Raw genomic sequence first — 23649 nt, forward strand, 5'->3', positions numbered from 1 at the left:
GTGGATGGATCAGCTGAACCTGCTCAACAACAAACCCATCATTGTCGACAGCGCTAAATCTCTAGGTGTCATTCTTGACAAAAGACTCAACTTAATCTCCCACATCAACTCTATTGCCAAGAACGCACGGTACCAGTTGCGCCTTCTATGGGGGATCCGTCGGTTCTTCCCGGAGAATGACTTAAAAACCTTGGTACAATCGCTGGTTCTCTCAAGACTGGATAATTGCAATTCTCTTCTGACGGGCCTACTCAAATCCCACCTCTCCCCTCTCAAATCCATTCTCCATTCAGCAGCTCGCTTCATTTCAGGGTCTAAACGAAGCGACCACATCACTCCTATCCTGTCCTCTCTTCGATGGCTTCCGATTGAAGCAAGATCTATTTACAAAACTGCCTGCATCACACACAAAGCCTTGCACACGTCCTCCCCTCGTTACCTGGCAAATAAATTGAAACTGTCCGGAGGCTCTCGACCCTCTCGGAATGCGGAAAAGCTTCTGCTTGAGCCCCCCGTCTTCAAAAGGGAAAGATCAATGGCGCAATCCTTCTCAGGCAATGCGGTGAGAATATGGAACTCACTTCCCCATTGCTCCGTGCCACCTCCTCGTCCCGGATTTTCAAAGCTGAACTCAAAACTCTTCTCTTCCAAAGACACTTTCAGAACTAATACTTTCATACTCCGGCCCCTCTTGGAAGTTCGCTCTTCATTGTAAATTTGTATTTTTTCCTGTGCATCCCTCACCCCTGCGTGCTGTGTTGGATTTTGTGTTTGTGCACCCATTATTCTCAGGCCCCTCTTGGAAGTTCGCTCTTCGTTGTAAATTTGTATTTTTTCCTCTACATTCCTCACCCCTGTGTGCTGTGTTGGACTTTGCGTTTGTGTACCCTTCATTTTTAGTCTGTGTAATGTTATATTCTGTACCACTTTTCTCTTGTAACGTAACTAGCTCTATTGTACAGCGCTCTGACACCTTTGGGTAATGTCCGCGCTTTATAAAAATGCACTAAATAAATAAATAAAAAATAAAATAAATAAATATCAATAATAATAAAACCAACCAATGGAAAGCAGTGGGTGGCAAATTCCTGGTAAGCCCACAACAGGTGTTTTCGCAGCCACATAACTTGTGCTTCCTGGCAGGTGAGACCTAAAATGGGGTGATTTGTTAAACTGATCTATTACATGGACACGACTGGTTTGTTAGACTCCAGATACAGGGTCACTCAAGAAGTGTCGCACATAAAGGCAACAAACTAATCATGCCTAGAAACCTGCTAATGTCACGTAGAAGCAATTTGAAAACTTGGCGGCTTTAAATTAGCTTTCACTGCATGTCTTTTTTTAAGACACATGTCAGTGTTGGATTGGGATCATTAATAGGCCCTGGAATCCTAAAAAATACACAAGTGGAGCACATTTTGGAATTGCGTCTTTTCTCAAAACACTGCTTCAGTGTATTAAGAATAATGAAAAGAAGGAGGAGGGTGGTTTCTCTAAAAGAGGCATGTTTTCTTAACTTTACTGCGATTTAAAAAAAAATGCAAATATTGCCAGGACTAATTGAGCACGGGTTAGTTTACTATGCTGAACCACACCTGAATAGAAATAAGCAAGGCCACTTCTGCTCAGGTCTCCTGCCTCTGCTCAATCTACACTCATTAATGGGCCGGGCCCAGCGTGAGACTGGAAATGACACATCCGCCCGTTGGTAAAAGATAGAGGCCCCTCTGCCCCAGGAGGCCCCTCCACTGGGCCACTGACAGCATCTAAACAGCACAGACGTGCACAAATCGGCCACCGCGCTGGCCAAAAAATAGCAGCCCGCAGCTGCAACGCCCATACGGGCACATTCCGACCCTGGCACACACAGTTTTAACGTTCACCACCTTTTAAGCGTTCTTCGAGCGCTTGGGGGGCTGGGCTTGCTTTGGTCTTCTTTCGATAGTCCGTGCTGCGCGTTGTGTGCTTCTTTTGGAGAGGGTGGGTCTTATTTTTGGTTTTCAGTCCTGAGAAAGTAAACGGGATGCGGAAGTGAAGTGACTGGTGGACCACAGCGAGCCTGTGACCCGCACAGCTGCTGGTGAGTAGAGTTGGCAGAGCGGCTTTGGCCTTGGGGAGGGGGGGAGCAACAGCGCCTGTGGCGCAGACCTGCGGCAAGAAACACCGGGTCTGTAGCAGGGTCACGATCAACAGTGTTTCCTTGTGTTGTTCCCTACTCACTGCTTTCAGATCAGAGTTATACCGGGCCCTCCTTCGCCACTGTGTGCATGGGCTTTTTATTGCCTCCTCCTTGGGACCATGCCGGTGGCACACCCTCCAGGCATACTGTCTTCCTCCCTTGTCCTGCTCCCCCTCCATCGCAAAGGAAGGCGGGAAGCTCCCGTATCCTCCACACACACGTAAGCCTTTAATGATAATGCTTTAAGCTAACCGGACATAGCACAGGTGTGATACGTGATGCCACCCAGTAGCGTGGTAGCAGGCTAAGCAGGTGCACTTTCAGAGCATTCCATTCCAAAAATAACATTCCAAAAATAATCTCTGATGGAGTTAGTGTAGTAGCTATTCATATATCAGAATCTTTACCATGCCAGTGTACAGTACATTGCAATAATAGTCAAAGTACAGTGCAAATTGCTGTAAAGTACGGTTAAGGTATATAGCTGGAAAAGCAATTAACATAGTCCGTAAGTGTGAGCTAATGACAAATAAAGTTATAATAGAGAAATGGGCACATTTGAAATCATACAATGCAGCAAAAATGGCTTTTTCTGAAAAGGTCGATGAAATTTCCTTAGCTTGTTGGTAGGGAGGCGGGAGAGCTTCCCTTCCAGGTATTTGCCAGCAAATAAGGGGTGAAGTGGGTTTTTTTCTGAACTTGGGGGTTCGGTATGAAGAGGGGACATAGAAATCATTTCCCTCATAGCGCAGGCGATTTGTACTAGGTCCGGGCGAAATCCAGGTGTAATTTCGTGAACGTCATGTTACACTTATTGAAATTTGCTAAATTTCGACAGTACACCACATAGTATAATTACGTGCCGTTCGGAGTAATATTTGGTAGTCCAAGCTCACGAATTATGGGAATGGCCAGAACGCTAGTGGCTGTTGCTTCACGCCACTTGTGTTTTTCACGCTATATTTTTTACCGCAAAATGTCTGTCCGTCAAAAATGAACCCACGGAAACAGTTCGTGTTAAAATATAGCTATAAGGATTGGCATTTTGCTTAATTTTGCATAATTTGTCTGAAATGTTATGTAATTATGCAGAAGTAAATAGCACAAACGTCGCACGCTCCTAATTTTTACTTTGTGACTAGGCTGAATTGTTCATATGCTTTACTTTGTGTGCAGTAGTTGGTGGTTTTAGGTTCTGCTAGATGGCGAGGTAGCTGCTTGAATTGACAGAAGCTGTAATAATTTGATCGAAATTGTCACCATTATTGTTATGCCGAGCTGCAGTGTTAAGGGTATCTTTAAGAGATGCAACTCGTTTTTTAGGGATTGCAGAGAGCATATAATTTCCTTTGTGATTTTAAAATCCACAGCTTGTACAGCTAGCTTAATATAGGCTGTAGAAAGGTGCTGTTTAATATTCTACATCAACCTGATTTGGTTTCTGATTCCGTTGGGCATGGATTTAGCGTGGTACGTAGAGTTGGGTGCACCTGAGAAATTTAACAATAGTGACAAAAATAGGGTCAGTATAGAAAGTTGATTAGCTGGACAGTCATTGCAAATCTTGCCTTTTTGTATAGGGGAGAGGAGAAAGATAAATGATGTATGTAGTAGATTGACAGAGTATATTTCATCTGAGCCATCTCTGTATTTTGTATAGATGTGGAGAGAGTGAAAAATTTTGTTTGTAATGTTCATTCTTCTATCACAGGCAGTATTTGTAAAGCAGCAGTTATTTCAATCGGATACCCATATTTTAAAAGAAACAAACAAATTGCATATGTTTTTAAGGCCTGATGTCTTGAATGTCGTATATACATACATACACTATAGGAATCAGACACAAACAATCTATATGCAAACAAATTTGGTCCTGTACCAATAAGAACAGTGAAGCCCAAATTGATAGGTGCTGTTTCCTATGATTGGGATTACAAGCCAACCCAGGGCAGTTTTGGCTAGGTTAGGCCTCATCAGTGAGGTATTTCTTCAGTCTTTGATGCAAAGTGAGCATGGGACATAATTTTAACGTGCCTCATGGGAGGGCACTTGAATAATATTTACAGGCCGATTCACAAAGGTAAATTTGGATGTAAACATAAGTTTAGCACCTTTTATTTCAAGTTGTAAACTTGCTTCCTGCTGAGTGCAACATTGTATTGTCCGACAAACTATTTTGCGTTGGAAGGCCGATAGGTCACTGTTAATATAATTGTAAATCTGTGCTTCTTTCTAAGGTAGTTAATGGTGAATAACTAACATTTTGAATATCTGTCTGTGCCCTCATTAAAATTTCATCAGGACCAAGGGATCAATTTGGTATCTTATGCAGATGACATTGATCCAGCACAGAGGACAACATTTACATAATCTCCTTATGTCACAGATTCTTATTCACAACAGTTAATTTATACATTCATTCATTGGTGGGGCCCATAACACCAACACGCTTTCATCCACACAACTCCCTCGAATCTGTACACAGGAGAAAGGCTGCTGGACCAAATTGGTACCTTATTACCTATCGGGACTAATTTTCTACTAATTTTGATATATATATATATATATATATATATATACCCACACATTCTATATACAGTCTTCAGAATCCTGACTTTATCATCAAGGCACTCCACTGTTTGGTCGATGGACCAACTGGTTGATGGTGAATTAGAACCAGCTAAAACACAATTTAAAGTCTAGAAAACATTTGATATCTTCAGTGATTAATTGAAAAACCACAAACTAATTTCTTGTTGTTATTTCAATTTTATTTATCTAAATCTTTTAGCAATTCTTTTATTCTTACATCTATATACTGCAACTCATAATTTAAATTCAGATTTATTAAAGAGTAATTAAACATTTAGAAATCACATTAAAGCATGAATTTTTTAGGAAAATTTCAGTAAATCATTTACCAAAGAAATAGATGATGAATAGCTTCAGGTCGACCACACAAGAATAACCCAAAGACAAACGTAGCCACAACTCCAAACTCCTTCCGAACCCACTAACTCCCACCCACTGTAACTGCGACTTCTGGAAAAACCTCAACACTGAACTGAGCTCTGAACTCCAAACTTAACCTAGAAACTTCTCCTAAAGATGGGTTAGGGGTTATTATATCCTCTTGTCTCTCTTTTCATACACAATATGGCAACTTTAGGGGCAGACCAATGTTCTGATTGGACAGTTCAGGGTTATCAATAGTTCATTTCACTCTTCCAGAGCAAACTGGTTCTGCATAGTGACTTTGCACAAAGTTCACAAGTTGTCACTTTCCCTCCAGTTCTCATACATGGAACAGTAGATGTAACTTTTCAAGGCAAAAGGGTCTTATTGACAGGTTCATTCTTTGGTTCACATTTTGTCATCTTCTGGCTTGCGGTCAAATCCCCAACACATTGACCTTGGCAAGGAACACGATGTCAGGAGTTCATGTTGCCTTGTGATCTCCAAAACTATCTGGGCATGCACAGAAATCATCGCGCGCACAGAGAACGCCATCTTGAGTACTGCGACCTAATAGGCCCGAACATTAACTAAGCGAAAATAGACATAGCAGCAATTAATATGTAGAAATGAAGGTTCTGATATTTAAACCTACACTAATCCCAATGTATATTAGTATTTTCCTGGCTGCTGCAACATTTATAGCAATAATACTTACCATTCGATAACTGTAAGCCACAATACAATCACAAAGCAATATAAATCATGCAATTTTTCTATTTCACCACAATGTAAGGTTAGTTTGCGTACCATTTTTAATTATTTAATTTTGCCTTGCAATTTAGTCCCACGTGTATCTGTGTTTATCAAGGTGCAAACATTTTTTAGTACCACTTCCACTGCAAACATGTTTGCCTTGCAATTTAGTCCCACGTGTATCTGTGTTTATCAAGGTGCAAACATTTTTTAGTACCACTTCCACTTCAAACATGTTATGTAAATTATTTTTAGAATTATGTAATTAATTTCATGCAAATTAGAGGTGGTATACAACATTTTGTTTTACCTGCTCCATCAATCCCCCCTTTGGTGATTTTAAACATCACCACTACTCACTAATTTCCCTAAATTTATCTAAGGAAATGGTTTTATTCGAATCCACTTGCATTTGTTAGTTTGAACAATAGTGTTCTCCATACTGTTCTCTTTTGTTTTCTTGTACACCTTTTCTCTAAATTCTTCTAATTCTATTTCCCTTATTTCTTTCTCTTTATTTTTCTTGTTTTCTCCTTTTATCTTATTTTGTAGTTTTCTTCTTCTTTTTATGCACAGACATCCTAATCTTAGTATTGACACTAGAATAATCACAAAAGTCACAGGTATTTGTATTTTACCCACAAAAGAGCTACCTAATTTTGTTAATAAATTCTTAATAGTGGAAAAACCATTGCCAAGTTTCTCCCATACACCTTCAACCTCCATTGGAACAATTTCTTCATGCAGTTCAGTTATATTCTTAATATATTTCTTTATGTTCTGACTTTCGTCAGGAATTTAAGTACAGCAATGTTGTACTCTCAGCATTCCACAGACTTGTGGAAATATGGATTTTTCTGGTCAGTTATGTCCCCTATCTTGGACCCCAACGGTTCTATGTGCATGTCACAAGTACATGTATGTTCCCTCCAGTTCCAGTTATGAAGACGCAAACACATGTGCGTCCACCGTCAACATGTCCTCTGTCAGATCCGCCATGAATAGGCCGGATATTCCATTCCTAAGTACGAAAGGCCACCGGCTTTATATGGTTCACTTATGCCATTTTACAGTCCAGGCAAGTAGGCCCAGATTCTGTCATCAAACTCTTCTTGCTTTCTGCCTCTGAAAACTCCAGTTCGAGCCTGCATCTGTGACCATGAACTTTGTCTCATTCTCTGCGCGGCTCACGAAGCCTGACATCAGCCTATTCTCTGCCAAGAACTGTATTTCACCTTCGAATTATCTGCTTCCCCCTCAGCCGATGCATTCCTGCCTAGTAGTTTAAGTAAACATTCTTCCAGTTACCAAGCAAAGGGCCCGGCTTCTCTGTCCTCATGCAAGTAATTCATAGTCCTGTCACCATGGAATATTTCTACCCCCTCGCATTTAGTGTAGACACTTAGACGCTTGTACACGCACGCACAGTCAGTATAGAGTAGATTCTGTCCGAGAGTCCTTCTTTTATGGATAACATAGTTCTTTAAACATAGGATGTTAGATATGATTTGGGATTAGGTTGACTTGACCCCCCAGACTTCTTGTCTCCACATGTAGAGCTAAATGTCAAGTCCCCTTCACCCCCTAGTGACACGTCAATTACACGTCATGCTGCTGCGCGCGCATTATGTTCCTTTTTACTCCTTGTTCCACCCATTTTCGGTTACGCAGACAACTCGTCATTTTCCTTATCAATTGTTACGCCTACTGCATTCGCTTCATTGTAATGTATGTACTATAAAAGTCATTTCATGTCAATAATGTATGTACTTCACTTCCTGAACCCCCGTGGTGATGGAACTTGGAGCATCCGATTATAATCGATTATTGGAATAAAGCCCATTCCGAACCTCTAATACCACGGATTCTGCCTCTCATTTTACTGAGCTATTTTATTATGTTTCTGTATCAAATTCAGTCCTGGTAAAGGAAAATTATTTACCACATGAATGGCGCCCGAATAGGGACACTTTCTCATCTCACGCGCCGGCGGTGAGTTGCAGGCCCGGTCCCCTGCCACAGCTGGACGGACAATAACGCGTACCAGCAGGATTTCCTGTATCTCCCTCCGGTCAAGCGGGGGCGACTGAGACTGCGATCAACACCCAGACGAGGCGGTGAGAAGTGCGAAGTATCCCGACCAGAGCCTAGCTGAGAGAGCAAGATTCGAGGTATACAGAGACCCACCAGTTCGAAGTCAAGTCCAGTGTCCGACGAGTCGAGTCGAGTCCAGTCCGGTTCAAGTTCAAGTTACCGAGGCCTTCCGTTTCCGAAGCTACCCGGTGAGTACCATTGCTGGGGAGGCATTTCTGACGTGCACATAGGTTGTGCCGGTCAAGACGGGTTTGGGTACACAAATCCGGTCTGCACTGTTTTAGCAGTGTATCTGTACTGTTTAGCAGTATATCAAGTATTCCGAAGTATCAAGAATTAAGCTTGGTGATTAGTTATGCAGACGATCATCATTGTTGTTTCAGTTAAAGGTTTAATGTTTAGTGTGTTTAAAAACGTCCTGCATATTGTGGTATGAATGACTGTTCATTATCGTGTTAATTGTATTAAGTCTGTTCAAATTCAAGTATCGGGTCAGTTGGTCAAAATCAAGTATAAGGTCAGTTCTCAATATGCCGCTCTTTTCGAAATTAAGACAGATCACTACTAGAAAAGGGGTTCTCGAAGAAGCCGTTCCTATTCCTCCTAGGGACACTCCAGGGCACTTTATGTATCACAAACATGGCTTAGACGCTATATTATTTCTTGATTTATGGGTAGACTACACCAAGGGATTACCAGAAAGTCAGAGGTGGCCCACAGCGGGAACCTGGGATGCAGAGTGCATCATGAAAGTTGAGGAAGAGTTATGGAAAAGGAAGGTCAGACAGTCACAGAAAGACGCCGTTGAGTTATGGCGTAAAGAATCTCATAGACGCACAGAAAAAGCACGTAGACAGGAAGAAAAGAATAAAGAAAGTTCAAATAAAGTTCGAGAGAATCTATTAATTGAGGAAGGGATCCGAGTGAAATCAGAACAAGTAGATAGGCAAAGAAACGCCCTTATGAATGGTATGTATCCCCTTCTGGCCGAAGGATTACCTAAGGCTACTCCAGAAATACCGAAAGACTTGCCACCCCCATTGTTCCCAATAAAGGTACATCCTAAGGGGCATCCTAGAACGGCAGAAGATGTTTTTCTTTCCTCATATTTAGATGACGCAGCTCCCGAGTATGCAAATTCCGCCCCACATAGACCGCATATCAGGGAGGTTCAACGCCAAGATCCAGTGCCCGTATCCCTACAGCAACAAATCGAGTCACAAGTTCCGGCAGGCACATCTGTTTCTGCATCCGCTCCTACAGCTACTTCTATAGCTGTGTCCACACCTGTAGTTGCTGTGTCACGTTCGACGAATCCTTTCACGCCCGACACCCCAGATGGGGCTACGGGAGGTGCCAGCAACATTTTTTCTACGCCACCCAGAATAAATAAACTTACTTTTCAAGAGTCAGCACATCCACGTACACCGAAACTCATAAGTGCCTGTACGCTGAAGGAACTTCTTATAGATTGCAGATATGACCCTGTGCCCGGTAAAGAGGACGAAATGACCCTGGCATCATTGCGTATCAGACGAGCCGCAGTGTATTTAGGAAAGCTACCAGGAATGACTGAGCATCTAGATAAAATATATCATTTTGTCCAAACAGGGCGAGATCCAGAATGTATTAACAGAGCTATGGAATACCAGAAAGTAGAAATACAGGGGGAACTGTTACGTTTCCTCATAAACTGTGTGATCAGAAATCAAGACCGACCGGGGGTAGACCCGGAAGCAATGAAAATTCTTACAAGATGGAGCCAGAATATATCAGAAGGGAGACATGATAAACAGAATTGTATAATAGCCATGTGCCGAAAGATCCGTAAAGAAATAGAACGCCTACACGAAGAGAGATTAGAGGTAGACGAGTTCGAACAAAGCGAGGAAGAAGGGTCAGGACCGCCCACCGGACAGTCGGACACCATAGCCTATGTAGGTAGAGGAAGATCTTGTAATAGTAATAGATGTCTTACTGACTCGATACGTCCGATATGTCCAGATAATAACAGGAATTTCCAAATACCTATAATTAATATAAGGTCTAACGAGCATTCGTTCCAAACCGCCGACAAAATACTCCAAGAACGAAGGGGTTATCATTTTCTCGATTCTATGGATGAACAAGATTTAGCCAGGGCAGCTGTCCATTGGGTGGACAGTCCCGGAAAATATAGTGATGATACAGTAGCACGCACATTTTTGAATCTCACCCCAGACGAACAGAGGTTAGCTGGGATTTATATGATTCAACAACTCATTATACTATATCGGAGTCAGCATTCGGACCCTGGTCCCTTACCTGACATATTGACCGAATTGCTTATGAATAAATGGAGAGGTTCAGGTACTAAATTAATTAAAGAAATTCTAGAATCAAGAAAGCAGTATATTCTTTTTGTATGTTCAGACCGTGTCTCATTGCCCGTCAAGGAAAGAACAACGTATCACATGGATAGACAGAATCCCTTACGAGAAGTACACCCAATAAAAGGCGAGGACAACGAGTTTAAGCGCGTATTTGTATATACGCCCATATCAAAAATAGAATTGTTACAAATGAAAAAAGTGGTACCCAGTCATGACAAAGATCCAGCGGGTTTTCACCGAGAAATTAAGGACATGTTACTCATGGGAGAGTATACCTATCCCGACATTATGACAATATTAAAGGTATTGATGCCTGCTGGTATTTATGAGAAACTCAAGGAAAAAGAGTGGGAGGTAGGAGACCAAAAGATAGAATGGTCAGTGTTAGAAGCAGAAGAAAAGGCCCGAACTGCAGGAGCAGGACTTGGGGATAAAACTAAAGCACTGCCAGGTTTATTAGTACAGGTACTGCCACGTTTATTAACTACGAAAAAGGAAGATTGGGGTACAATTTCAGCCTGTAAACAGAAGCAAGATGAAGACACTAGTGATTACTATGCCCGATTTGAAAAATGTTTTGGTATAAATAGTGGCATAAAAGCAAGTAGCGAATCATACCCACATCTGTTTGTAACAAAATTAGTAGAAAATGCCCTGCCACCAGTAAAGAATAGAGTATTAAAATTCGAGAGTACCTGGCAAGGTAACACTCCATCACAAATGTTACAAATGTTACAGTACCATCACAATAGAATTAGAGAGGAACAAGAACATGAACACAGACGCATGAAAGACACGAAAATGAAAATGCTAGTTTCCCAGACAGTTCCAGCTGAAGGACATAAAAAGGGTATGACACATTCCGATTCAGCAGGACCTGTAAAAGGGACATGCAATTATTGTAAAAAGCCAGGTCATTACGTACACGATTGTCCAGTTTTAAAACATAATATCAGCATAGGTAAAACACAAGAAAGATCACGGCCATTTAGACAAGAGCAGAATGAACAAGGAGCCCCGCAGCATGCCCAGGCCATGCCAGCCGCACAACAGCCAGTACAGTTTGTGCCAGCTGCACCACCGTTGCCTGTTGCTGCCACACAGACAACAACACGACAAATGTATCAGACCGCACAGTATGAATATCCTGAGTATCAGCGTTACGCATGAACTAGCCTAGAGAGGGAAGTTGACTTACCCCTTATTGAAATCCCAGTAGATCAAGAAGGACCTTATGTACATAGTGAATTATTAGGCCAAGACAGAAAATTTCTACTCGATACAGGGGCAAGTCGAACGACCATAAAACGTAGTGAAGTTCCAGGGGCACCCCTCTCAGGCTCACAGAATATTTCCCTTGGTTTTTCAGGAAAACCTATTGTTAATGAAGTATCACAGCCACTGCCACTTACGATAGGACCTCTGACCCGAACTACAGATTTATTGCTTACTAAATCATGTCCAGAAAACTTGCTAGGAATAAAAACGTTGAAAGCTCTAGGAGCCATAATATGTTGTTCTCCGGAAGGAGTAAGGTTGTTTTTACGTGATTTTAAAGGTCACTATGTGTCTAGAGACATGGATCCCCGACTACAGACATTACCTACACATCTATGGGCACAAGGCCCTACTGATGTTGGACGCATGAATATCACACCATATCGAGTCACATTAAAGGCAGGAGTGGTGCTACCACGAATGCGACAATACAAGTTACCCCCAGATGCTGTAGTGGCTTTACTGCAAATCATTGACGAGCTCATTGCCCAAGGAGTAGTCGTGGAAACAGACTCCAATGTATGTAATTCACCGATAATTCCGATTCTTAAACGAACAGATCCTAAGGCCCCGCCAGTCTATCGATTGGTTATTGATCTGCGCGAGTTAAACAAATGCATTGTGCCACAATTCCCTGTGGTCCCAGATATCTCGTCATTACTGACAGCCATTGATTCCGAAGCAACATTCTTTACTGTAATTGATCTCAAGAATGCTTTTTTCAGCGTCCCAATAGATCCGGAAAGCCAATATTTGTTCGGATTTAGTTTAAATGGACGTAGCTTTAAATTCTCACGCGCACCTCAAGGATTTACAGAAAGCCCCAGCATCTATAGCCAAGCACTGAAACGAGAACTCGATAGTATCCACATGCCAGTTACCACTGCTCTGCTCCAATACGTCGATGATTTGCTGATCACCGCAAGAAGCGAACCAGAATGTGAAAAAGCATCACTGACAGTTTTAAAATTTCTAGCCGAAAAGGGGCACAAGGTGTCCCCTTCTAAGCTGCAATTCTGTGTCCAGCGAGTTGTTTATCTTGGACACTCGCTGTCCAAGGAGGGAAGACAGCTTACACCCGACCGCATTCAGTTAATAGCTAACATGCCAATGCCCAAGACACAAAAGGAAGTACGGGCTTTCATAGGCCTCACTTCATACTGTAGACAGTGGATCCCTCAGTATGCATTTCTAGCAAAACCACTCATTCAGTTGACAACACAGGAGGCAGCCACATCGACTGTTCTCCCTTGGACTCAGGAACATACACATGCTTTTGAAAGCCTAAAGAAAGCTTTATGTCAAGCACCTGTTTTAGCAACGCCATGTTACAGAAAACAGTTTACACTCTTTGTTACAGAACGCGAAGGTACTGCCTTGTCAGTACTCACACAGGAACAAGCAGGAGCACACAAACCATGTGCTTATTTTTCTAGTACATTAGATCCCGTAGCTCAGGCTTTGCCAGCATGCCTGAAATCAGTAGCAGCGACAGCTTTAGCAATCAGACAAAGCGATGCCATAGTGTTAGGACATCCATTGACAGTTCAAGTACCGCACGCAGTAGAGGTTCTTGTAAATAGAACGCAAACACAACACTTGACTATAGCGCGACTTACAGGGTATGAACTTACATTGTTTCAGCCACATATAGAAATCAGACGCTGTAACACATTGAATCCTGCAACACTTTTGCCAGTAACCGGAACAGACCCACTAGCTCATGACTGTATTGAAGTTATTACTATAACGACAAAACCCAGACAAGACTTAACCGATGTCCCATTGTCAGATCCAGACCTGACGTTGTATGTAGATGGTTCATGTATGAGAACAAGTACAGGAGAGTTAGTGGCCGCTTACGCAGTCACAACAGATTCTGAAGTCATTGAAACTAATCGTATAAATACTTTGTCAGCTCAAGCCGCAGAGCTCATCGCTCTGACACAAGCCTGTATTCAAGCCACGAATAAAAAAGTCAACATATACACTGATTCACGTTATGCATTCGGAGTTGTACATGACTTAGGCGTGCTGTGGCGAGAGAGAGGTTATTTAACTTCCCACGGTGCCCACATTCAGCACGGACCCCTCATTCATGCTTTATTAGATGCAATACATCGGCCCACTGCAATATCAATTATGAAATGTAAGGCTCATACGAAGGTTACTGATATCATTTCCCAAGGCAATGATCTAGCCGACAGAACAGCTAAACAGACTGCTCAAACTCAAACCCCCGACATGACAAAGACAATAGTCCCGATGCCGACACATTGTATGACAGTTAAAGATCCTACTCTTGACGTAATTGACATACAGACACATGCTACACAAGACGAAATAAAGAAATGGACTGAATTAGGAGGGATCCAAACGGACCAAGGATGGATGATGAAGGAAAAGTCTGTATGGTTCCTTCCTGATTCAATGGTCCAAGTTATAATTAACACTACACATAGTCCAGCACATCTCGGAGAAAAAGCTATGCTAGACAGCATTCAACACATTTGGTTCAATAAACATTTACGAGCAGCCGCAAAGCAAAAAGTCCGTACCTGTATGATCTGTTGTCAGTTTAACCCAGGAAAAAGCGTTCCCGTAGAACAAGGTGGATTTCATCCTCCTGATCACCCTTTTGAAGTGCTCCAGATGGATTATATCCAGATGGAACGATGTCGAGGATTCAAATATGTTCTCGTAGTCGTCTGCGCTCTGTCCCGTTGGACGGAGGCATACCCGGTTTCAGATTACACTGCCCCGACTACTGCCAAACAGTTGGTTCGAGAATTCTTCCCACGATACGGTTTACCACGTGTTGTCTACTCAGATAACGGCCAGCCGTTCTCATCCGAATTAATGAAACATGTTTCACTTCTGTTAGGATATCAGTGGAAATTCCACTGTGTCCGACACCCCGAGGCAGCAGGTCTCGTAGAAAGACATAACCAGATACTGAAAATCAGATTGTCCAAAATATGCAGAGAGAAAGGTGTCGACTGGGTAGTAGCATTACCAGTTGCACTCTTTTACATGAGAATGGTAGCACACTCTCGAACAGGGCTATCCCCGTATGAGGTGATCTTCGGCAGACCACCAAATATGTGGGGGACGCCTATTCCACGCAAAATAACTGATGTTGACTGTAATATGCTGACAGATTACTTGGCTTCCTTGATGTCTGCACTACAATCTTGTCGTTCACAGGTAGCTGCAGCCTTTCCCGACAACACTGAGGTGAAACCCCATGACGTAGTTCCGGGTGATATTGTATTTGTGAGAAATTTCGACCGAAAGACTCAGCTGGAGCCCAGGTGGAAGACACCCAAGTTGGTTCTGCTAACCACAAGGACAGCCGTGAAGATCGAGGGCCGCAAGGGCTGGATTCATTCAAGTCATATCAAGAAATTTCATGGACAATTCTCGGATATAGACATTGTGCCCTGCACTCCCTCACAGACTAATTCAAAACTTCCTTTGGTTGAAAAAACTGAAAATGAACTCTATAAAGCTAAATTGAGGCCTAGAACGTCAGACGGTTTGATTGTTTAAGTCCTCTCCTAGGTGAAGCGGTTGAATCTGTCTCTGACATGTATCCTCTAGACCTGAATCATGGACAGTCGCGAAAAATGATGAAACGACAGGCGTATTGTAAATTACTGCGTAGCCATTGCATAGTGACATTAATAATCTTGTTTTTCTTGAGTCTTTTAATAATTACTGCAAGCATATTGTTGCACATATATCACCCTATTTCTAGACATGTTTATAATGTTACTGCTGAACATTCTTTTAGTGACTTACCTCCGCATGAATTGTCTTATAGACTTGCGCTGCGCAATAACACTTTCATTAGTATGTTACATCATTCCCATCAGACTAGTAATGCCACTAATTGTTGGGTGTGTGGTCGGCTCCCTCCCTATCAGAATTATGAAGGAGTCCTGCCATTCTTTCCACACCCATTTACACATAACGGCTCCTGTGGAGCATGGTTTAGTTTAATCAATTCCATAGATTCAGACACAGCTGTTTACCAAGATCAGTGGGTATGGGGAAATCTGAACCTAGTTTTACTCAAGGTCTGCTACCCTGACAAGGAGGGTCGCCCCAAAAGAACAGGAACTAATCTAGAAAATGAAGTATATGGATTAGGTAATTTTACACCTAATCCCATGATTTTAAATGTCATACCCGAAGTTGAACTAGTCTTACCCACCATGTCAGTATTCCCAGCAAAAGGGGAATTATGTGTAAGAAAGGTTGGTTCCATACATATGGGCCATAGTAAATGCACTACTATAGTAGAATTCAGTGATCAAGGCAAATCTTCATTTAGAGCTTATCACCACTCCTACTTTATATGTGGTCAGACTGCATATATGCGTCTGCCTCTAGACTGGGACGGTACCTGCTACATTGCATTCCTTTTGCCACCTGTTTTTCTAGCTCCTCCGGATTATTACAGAAATATTCATTTAGTACACAACAGAGAGCGGAGAGATCTCCCAATTGTCGATTATACTGAAACAGCATGGGAGAAATACACAGATTTCAATAAAGGCATCTTTCCCTATATAGGTACTGTTACTAATAGTAAACTGATACGTAGATTAACTAGAACCCTTGAAGCAGTAGTGAATGAAACTATTTCCGCCCTAGGCAATTTAACAGAAGAGCAGTCTGCTATGCGGATTGTTGTGCTTCAAAATCGTCTTGTCCTTGACGTCATCCTGGCTGATAGGGGCGGAGCTTGTAGGGTCATCGGATCAAGCTGCTGCGTATTCATACCAGAAAATTCGCCATCAGTATATAAAGCCATAACTCGCCTTCATAAGATTGTAAACCAGATACACCAGAACCCAGGCACTTGGACTTGGTCCAGTTGGTTTTGGAGTGTGATATCAGCCTGGGGATGGAGAGTTCTATCCTTCCTAGGTATTGGCCTTCTCATACTATTCAGTTGCTGTCTATGTCTACAATGTGGACCAGCGATCTGTGGTCTGTGTGCCACATCATGTATTCCACCACCAAGATTTCATTCGTCACGAAAGAAGAAAGAAGAACAAATGATGTTATATTAACAGATCAATGGATTGATGAAGATTGATATTTCTTAAACGGGCAAGTAGGGGACAAGGAGGGAATGTGGAAATATGGATTTTTCTGGTCAGTTATGTCCCCTATCTTGGACCCCAACGGTTCTATGTGCATGTCACAAGTACATGTATGTTCCCTCCAGTTCCAGTTATGAAGACGCAAACACATGTGCGTCCACCGTCAACATGTCCTCTGTCAGATCCGCCATGAATAGGCCGGATATTCCATTCCTAAGTACGAAAGGCCACCGGCTTTATATGGTTCACTTATGCCATTTTACAGTCCAGGCAAGTAGGCCCAGATTCTGTCATCAAACTCTTCTTGCTTTCTGCCTCTGAAAACTCCAGTTCGAGCCTGCATCTGTGACCATGAACTTTGTCTCATTCTCTGCGCGGCTCACGAAGCCTGACATCAGCCTATTCTCTGCCAAGAACTGTATTTCACCTTCGAATTATCTGCTTCCCCCTCAGCCGATGCATTCCTGCCTAGTAGTTTAAGTAAACATTCTTCCAGTTACCAAGCAAAGGGCCCGGCTTCTCTGTCCTCATGCAAGTAATTCATAGTCCTGTCACCATGGAATATTTCTACCCCCTCGCATTTAGTGTAGACACTTAGACGCTTGTACACGCACGCACAGTCAGTATAGAATAGATTCTGTCCGAGAGTCCTTCTTTTATGGATAACATAGTTCTTTAAACATAGGATGTTAGATATGATTTGGGATTAGGTTGACTTGACCCCCCAGACTTCTTGTCTCCACATGTAGAGCTAAATGTCAAGTCCCCTTCACCCCCTAGTGACACGTCAATTACACGTCATGCTGCTGCGCGCGCATCTATGCCAAGTATTATCTTATAGATCCACCTATAGGTGACATCATAACCAATTATGTTCCTTTTTACTCCTTGTTCCACCCATTTTCGGTTACGCAGACAACTCGTCATTTTCCTTATCAATTGTTACGCCTACTGCATTCGCTTCATTGTAATGTATGTACTATAAAAGTCATTTCATGTCAATAATGTATGTACTTCACTTCCTGAACCCCCGTGGTGATGGAACTTGGAGCATCCGATTATAATCGATTATTGGAATAAAGCCCATTCCGAACCTCTAATACCACGGATTCTGCCTCTCATTTTACTGAGCTATTTTATTATGTTTCTGTATCAAATTCAGTCCTGGTAAAGGAAAATTATTTACCACAGACTGCTCCCTCTTTTGCTAATATGATGTCAAGGGCAAGTCGCTTTTGCATTACCATAGCTCTCATGGCAAACATTTCGGTATTTTCCATTAAGAACCCTCCAGCTGTGCTTGTTGATAAACAATCCACAACTGTAGACAAGTTTCTAATTTTATGTGCATTCAGAGATATTCCAACTGCTGGTATCAGTGCTCCAAAAATATCACCAATAATTCAAAAATATCACCAATAATTTCTGACCAACTCTCCCTTCTACGTGATAGCTGTCTACCTATTTCGTGCAATCCATTTTCTCCCCTTTCCACGTGAAATATTTTTGGAAAAACCAGGCCTACGTAGCAAGTTCCGTACCAATGGTCCGGCAACCTATTATAAGTTTTGTTTCCACAAATGTAATATATTCCAGGGAATACTGGATCTTTTCCTCCTTTAAATCCCCATCCTCCCAAGATTTTGTATAAATCATGGCTTTCACTTGCACCTACAAAATAATTATCATATACAGTATTATCTCTACTTGTGCATAATTTCCCTTTCTGGGGCCAATCTAAAGCGATTGCCTGGTTTATTTCTCCCTTTAAATGATTGTCGTTCCCAACATCCCAAAATGATGTTTCCATCTTTTCTCCAGTCACCTTCTTTTGTATTTTAATTCTCCTCTCCTCTACCATACTCAGGAAAGTTTTCTTTTCTTAAACTACAAGTAAGGTTATTCTTAAACACTTCTTCTAAAGTTAGTTCTCTTGTTTCTAGAAAACATTCAGCAATAGTTTTACCAGACTTCACCTTGTTTAATTCAGGAACTACAGGAATTTGTGAGAAAATATTATCTGTCAGTGTAATTGTATTCTAATTTGCCTGTTTTATAAAACAAACTGGCTAGGACACTGTTATCCCATATGCTAAAGGAGGGTGATAAGTGACGCCTTCAGATACAGATAACTGCATACAGACCTAACAATCTCTTACATCCATTGTTTCTACATAATCGTATAATGACTTTGCGAAAACATTCTTAGAAAAATCATTTATAGACTTCTCTTTATGAAGTTCTGTTCTATCTACTAGCTTTGTGATAGGACTGTCATCAGAATTTTGTTTAATAGTTCCGTTCATTGAGTGTCTGTCTATATTTTCAAATGTTAATCTAAATGAAATTGTTATTGCTAATATCCATACAAGCATTAATAATACTGTACAAGGAAAACACATTTTACACCATCTCCGAAAAAATCCACATGTTGGATTTCTTTTCTCGGTGTTGGCCATTTTATGAATGATCAGTGTCTTTGACTTAGCCTCTTTCTTCAAAAATGTTACCTGTGTCTAAACCTATGGCTTTAGTTGCCTACTTGGTTCTTTCTGGTCATGTGTCTTATCCGGTCTTTTCAATTCCTTTCCGAGTTATTTTGTCTCTTAAATCATGTGTGAATCATCCTTATCCATGGGCTCACTATCTTTTGTTCAGAATTTCTTGGTCATCCGTTTCTTCTCTAGTGTCAGACACTATTACTCTCAAGATTTCTGAACCTTCTTCTTCCTTGTCCGCCTCCTGCACAGTCACTCACGGACTTTCCTGGCTATCAGCTTCCTCTTGTATATCAGGAAGGGCCACATATGTCCATTCCGGTGACTTGTACTTCTGGTTAGGCCTTTTTATCCTCTTTGTACGTTGCAAGTGTTTCTGATCCGTGTCCTCTTGTTTTTCTTGACTGGACACTTCATTCACTTGTTCGGCATTATCATACTTTATTCTTGTCAATCGGTATCTCAGTTTCTTGATTTTGTTGGACCAAATGTCTTCGTTCAATGGCCTTTTCAATTTTTTTTTTTTTTTTTTTAAATATTTTTATTGGCATTTTTGGTACATAACCACACACAGAATAAAACATCCGAACAGACAGGTCAGTATCGAGCACCATCCCCACCTCGTCCACCCTCCACCTCCACCCCTCTCTCAGCACACCAGAAGTCCATTTCGGGCCTATGCCACGATTGACATCAGCGTCTTTAATACAAGCAATTGTCCGTGCCCTAGGGCTGTGGATGTCCTCCACGTACCATGTTTGCCCCCTCCAGTGCATCACCCCCCTAGAGTCCCCCCTCCAGGCCGTGATATCTCCGCCATTTGGACCACACCCTGGTGAATTTCTTGGGGCAGCCTCTCGCCTTATACGTGACCCTTTCCGCCGCCATATAGATGTCAAGACCCCTCCTCCATTCCTCCAGGCGGGGAGGCGAGGGCGCCCCCCAGTATTTAGCTACGTCTCTCTTTGCCACCACCAGCGCCAGTACAAGGAAAATCAGCAGCGGGCGGGGGAGGTCCACATCGTTTGTCATACCTAGTAACACTAATTTGGGGTCCTCCTGTAGTTGCACCCCCAGCACCTTACTCAGCTCCCCTAGGATCCCCCGCCAGTACCCCTGAATCTGCGGGCAGAGCCAAATTATGTGAAAGAAAGTCCCTCCCTCCTGCCCGCATCGCAGACACGACGTGTCCCCCACCCGTCCCATCCTGAACAGTCGTCGTCTATCAAGGTACGTTCTATGCAGAATATTGAATTGAATCAACCGTAGCCGGGACTTAATCGCCACCTCACGCGGGTGCATGAGGACTGTATCCCAGTCCACGTCGTCCATCTCACCCACGTCCGCCTCCCAGGTCGCCCTAAGCGCCCCCATACTATCAGGCATATTGTTCATAAGGGTCCGATATGTGAGGGACACCGCCCTTTCCACCATGTGTTCCTGCAGCAGTCTTCCCTCCAGGGGTGCGTACTCGGGAAGAGAAGCCGTCTGTATCCCCCCCGCCTGCCAAGCATGCTTCAGTTGTGCGTATTTATAGTACTGCGTGGGGAGCAGTCCAAATTCTCTACGGAGCACCGAGAAGGATTTCAATTCCCCTCTCACTAGCACATCTCCCAGCGTCGACACCCCGATATTATCCCATTGCTGGCCTTTTCAATTTTGATCCTTTCACTTCTCGTTCGGATTTCCAAGCCCTTTTTCTCAAATTTCTTCCCCCTTCGTGCCCTGTTTCACTTTCTTCTAACTCTGTCTCCGTTTGAATATCGCTTTCCTTTGATTTTATCCTCAATATTTCAGGTTCACTGTCTGAATCTATCCCTCCTCGTGTTTCTTCCACACAATCTTCCTGCTGTCTATCTGACCCCTTTTCTACCTGTTTTGCTTGTGTCCCTAAACCTCCTCTGGGTTCTTCCGCAATCACCTCACCCTCACTCTCTGTATCTAATTCCTCTCCTTCTATCTCTATAATTTCTGGAGGAATTTCTCTTGTACTTGGGAGTTCTTGGTCAAAGATTACTTGTTCAGTTTCTCCAGTTTCATGATTCGTTCTTTTTCGTACTCCTGCTTGCTCCGTCTCAGATTCAGAAGCAGTATCTGAAATTTCAAGGTGTCGTCTCAGTGGTACATTTTCCTGCCCAATAATTTGACTTCGGCCTTGTTCATCTGTTCCTGATTTTTGTCTTGTTCTTGTTTCTTCTGATTCCGAAGTGGTATCTGCTACTTCCCGATGTTGGTCTTCCGATTTGATCTTCTGGATCTGGGACTCGAAGAGTGTGACTGGCATGAATCCAGTTCTTCACCCCTGCACACTTCACCGCAGTTGTCGTTGTCAAAATCACTTGGCGTGGTCTTCCCCAGCGTGGAACCAGACAATTTCTTCTTCAGTGTACTTTTGTGCGGACCCAATCTACAGGACTCAAGTCATGAGCTGGCTTCCTTTCAAGAGTGGTCGCATCTGGTCCAACCTGATGAAACACAGAATGTACCATATCAGCCAATCCTTTACAATAATCCAAGACCAAGTCATCCGATATAGGCAGCAGTTTGTTGACAGGAATGAAAACATGTCTCATTGCTCTGCCCATTATTATTTCATGGGGGCTCAGACCAGTCTTCCTATCAGGAATTGATCTAATGCTCATTAAGACAAGAGGCAAGACATCTGGCCATTTGAGACCTGTGGCCAAACATATTTTTCCCAATCTGTTCTTTATGGTGCCATTCATTTGTTCCACCACTCCTGAAGCCTCTGGTCGGTAGGCACAATTCAATTTTTGTTGTACATTTAATGCTTCACAAATCAAATTTTATAATTTCATTCTGGAAATGTGTCACTCTATCTGTTCCAATCATTACTAGGAAACCAAACCTAAGAATGAACTCTCTCAGTAGGAGTTTTGCGACAGTAACTCCATCATTTCTTCTGGTCGGGTAAGCCTCAACCCAAAGAGAAAATAGAAAATCACCAATACATATCTTAACCTGTTGCATGAGTTCATTTCAATGAAATCAAGCTCCAAACGAGTAAAAGGACCTGCCTCCAGTCCTATGGTTCCCAAGCTCACGACAGTTTTCCTTCCTGGATTAAATTGCTGGCATATGAGACATCTCTGGCAAAGACTCTCAGCTATAAGCCGAAAATTGGCATTATACCAAGTTTGTTTGAAAAGTCTAATCATGGCATCCCTACCTATGTGTGCCTGCCCATGGTACATCCGTGACATGGTAGAGATCATGCGATCAGGCATTACTGGTCTTCCATCTCTGTAAACCCAAACTCTGTCTACTTCCCGTTGTGTGCATCCTGATTTTATCCGTTGTTTTTTCTCCTCTTCCCCTGCTTCTTCCTGTAACTGTCTCGCTTCAGCCCGGGTACTTACTGTGTTAGTAAAAAGCAAGGGACATAAATCCATTTCCTTTTCCCTGTTAAGATTCAATGAAGTCAAATTTCGAGCATAGTATTGAGCTATGTTATTTGCAAATTCATTTACAGCTGACACATAATCTGTTCCTTTCTTGTGTGCTGTACATTTTACAACAGCTATTTCTTTAGCCAGCTGTATCGCCCCAAGCAACTTGCCAACTATTTCTGCATTTCTAATTGGAGTTCCATTCGACGTCAAGAAACCTCTTTGGGACCAAATTTGCCCAAAGTCATGAACCACTCCAAACCCATACTGACTATCAGTAACCACAGTGACTCGAAAATTCTTTCCCAACTTGCATGATCTAAGCTGTGCAAACAACTCAGCAACCTGAGCAGATCGTACTCCTTTCAAACAAGATGCTTCCAAAACGCTTGCTACAGTGCACACAGCATATGCAGCACTCAAAATTCCTTCTCCAGTTCTTAGGCATGACCCATCTACAAACATCACATAGTCAGACTCTTTCAGAGGCATGTCCTTTATCAGGACGCAGTTTGGTGCAAAAATCAAGCACTTCCAGACAATAATGATCAACATCATCCTTTACTTCCGCATCCACAGCATCAGGCAGTAATGTCGATGGATTCACATGAGTGCATCTTACAAGATTCACATTTGTAGCACCCAAAATCACCTTTTCTTATTTAGGTAGACGACTATGCGTCATGAACTGTGTTTTACTTCCTGTCAAAAGGATTGCCACATCATGTGGGACAAACACTCTCACAGGATATCCCATTATAATTCCTTCACTTTGTTCCAAACTCTTGCACGTAGCATCTACTGCTTTCAAACATCCAGGCAATGCCACAGCTACTGGATGTAGTACAGCTGAAAAATAGCCAATTGGTCGTCTCAATTTTCCATGTCTCTGCACTAACACGAAAGAGCGCATCTTTCCCTGCAAAAAAGCTGAAATTCTTTTTCATAATCGGGCATTCCAAGAGCCGGTGCTTCACACAAGCTGTC

At 42.5% G+C, this 23649-nt stretch overlaps 1 protein-coding gene across 1 annotated transcript in view; it reads left to right on the forward strand.

Annotated features, from left to right (window-relative positions):
- Nucleotides 1-1956: 1956 nt before the first annotated feature.
- Nucleotides 1957-23649, forward strand: part of PHKG2 (phosphorylase kinase catalytic subunit gamma 2) — a 92090-nt gene continuing 70397 nt past the window's right edge. Inside the window, exon 1 of the mRNA XM_085618454.1 lies at nt 1957-2083. The gene's annotated coding sequence lies outside the window, so the exon portion shown is untranslated. The remainder of the gene's footprint in view (nt 2084-23649) is intronic.

The sequence above is a fragment of the Triturus cristatus genome, chromosome 7 (assembly GCF_964204655.1).
Source record: "Triturus cristatus chromosome 7, aTriCri1.1, whole genome shotgun sequence".
Taxonomy (NCBI): Eukaryota; Metazoa; Chordata; class Amphibia; order Caudata; family Salamandridae; genus Triturus; species Triturus cristatus.